The sequence below is a fragment of the Amphibalanus amphitrite genome, unplaced genomic scaffold, assembly GCF_019059575.1.
Source record: "Amphibalanus amphitrite isolate SeventyFive unplaced genomic scaffold, NRLGWU_Aamphi_draft 000032F_arrow, whole genome shotgun sequence".
Lineage (NCBI taxonomy): Eukaryota > Metazoa > Arthropoda > Thecostraca > Balanomorpha > Balanidae > Amphibalanus > Amphibalanus amphitrite.
In genome coordinates this window covers 1,064,689-1,066,995 of record NW_024881528.1, presented here as the reverse complement: position 1 = coordinate 1,066,995, position 2,307 = coordinate 1,064,689, and positions in this window count along the sequence as shown.

Below are 2,307 nucleotides of genomic sequence, written 5' to 3'. Positions count from 1 at the left end.
TATAACATCATGCAATCCACCAAGTTTGAAACCTTTCTGACAAACACTGCAGGCTGGACATGATCGCAAACTTTTTTTTAGGCTTGGTCAGTTAACTTGACCTGGTGACCTGACCTGACATGACCTGGGGTCAAAAATTTCACACATTGTCCAAAATTGATGTACCAAAAGCTACCACAAGCGGCGCGGCGCTACGCGCCGCGGTTTTTTATTTACACGCAAAAAACGCGACAGGGTGGTAACATATGCCCCCCCCCCCACTGGGGCGAAGGTTAACTCGCCATGTCCAGATTCTAGCTAGCGGGTAAGCAGACTTGCCTGCCTTATTACTCGTAAATATGCACCGTACCCACAGTCTGCAGTAAGGTAGCTACTCAGCACCGGATATTGTCCCCGCGGGTGTCGAGTCATTGGCATAGCCCTCACTGAAAGAGTTGGAACTACTCGAGATATCGTAAACGCGTATCCGTGGATGGCGAACCTTGACATAACCTGCCCTGAAGGAGTTGGATCTACTGGCACAACTAGATGGCGTTGTCTCATACAGTTTTGAATTACAGCAAATTTTGAACTTTTTTTTGCACCAATGATATATTGGCACATTGTTTGGCGGTTTCAAGTGGGGGCGAAAGTACAATTGTTAGGGTGCATCTTTAAAACCTCTGCAATATTCATCACGGGACGATTGGCAACGCCTTTTCTTCCGAAACTACCAAGTGAAACCATTTTGATTCTTATATATGGTCACGAAAGCAGTCGCGAGACATCTTCTTGATCTCGGGCGGTCTGTACGACTACCGGTGACTGGGTCATGTCGAATTTTCTATGGGAATTCGATTTGACCGTTCCCACCGACGTGAAACTTTCTCACCGATGTTTTCTAGGTGTGCGATTGTCATAATATAGATAATTTCCCTCAAATATGGTCAAGCGTGGGAGTTTTTTTGGCCCTCGTGACTTGGTCGGCGAAGGGTAGGCGTGGAGGGTAACCCCTTTTAGTCATACCTGCTCTGAGCGGATATAACCGCTGAGGCAGATACGGCTACACTGCAATGGGACCTTACTGTACTCCTGGGAGGGTGGTTAAAAATGGTTGCGGATAGGGGTACCCGCGAAACACCGGTTTACTCGCCGGCCCTGGGTTAAACTGTTTTCAGTGTGTGGATGACCGGAGAAGTCATGCGGACGGCCAGTTTTGGCAGAGTAAACGCGCCGCCGAGAGGTCCCGTGCGGCATCCGAGAGAATCGCAGCCATTGCAAGATAATTGCGGAGATGCGAGTGGGTTTTCAGTGCAGTGGTGGGCCGGGTTGTGCGGCAGGCGGTATCAGTGGAGCAGCGCACGGCGCTGCTGCGCTGCGCCGAATGCCGGCAGCTGGAGGCCGCCGGCTGACCTGCCAGCAGCTCCGAGTCCGTATTTGGGGAGCGGGCCGAGCGGCGCTGTCGGCGGCGCCGACCGGGCGCCCCTGATTGACTCACATCGCTGGTATCCTGACCGGAGGCCGCCGGCGCCAGCCGCTGCCCGAGAAAGGAGAGAGCGCCTCCTGCGGCAGCCTGTCAGCTGGAGAGAGAGGGGGTGGTGCACGCCGGCTGAAAACACACCCGCGCTTTTTATATAGAACATTCCGGCACTTGCTGATTGCTTTAAACACGAATACTCGCCAGCTCGGTATAACAGGTGTTCTCCAGTTTGGCACAAATAGCAGGCGTGAGCCGAATTTCAACCACGTACTAACTAGATTCCACTTTGGCTCAAGGACGATAGGGTTGCAACAAAGGCAGCGACTGAGGAATGAGCTATTGGTGCAAGTTCGGAACGGGGACACATGCCAACAACTGGCAGCCGATCAAAGGCCGTTCGGCCTTCAGGAGAGGGCGTGGACTTCAACAAATTTACTCGCTAAGAATGGATCCAATTCGTCATAATATACAAACTCATCGGTTCATCTTAACATTAGATGATAACATCTTAATGAAACGATGTTTTATGTTAATCTCTAACGCAAAAATTGGCTAGTGATCCCGATCGAGAAAAATGCAAATTCATCGCGGGGCTCTGGCCTTTTGTAAAAAAAATGTTTTCAAACATTGAGGACCTTCCCCGTGGCTTTTGCGGGTTTGCTCGCGTGCCCTCGCACTCACCGCCACCAGCCTTCTGCGGGCAGCGTTTTGTCCATATCAGAGCTGACGTGACGTCATTGCTGACTGACCGGCCGGCCGAGCGCCGTGGCGGCGGCGGCGGCGGCCGTGGCGGCGGCGGCGGCGGCGGCGGCGGCGGCGGCGGCAGTCACCGACGGGAGGTGGTGGTG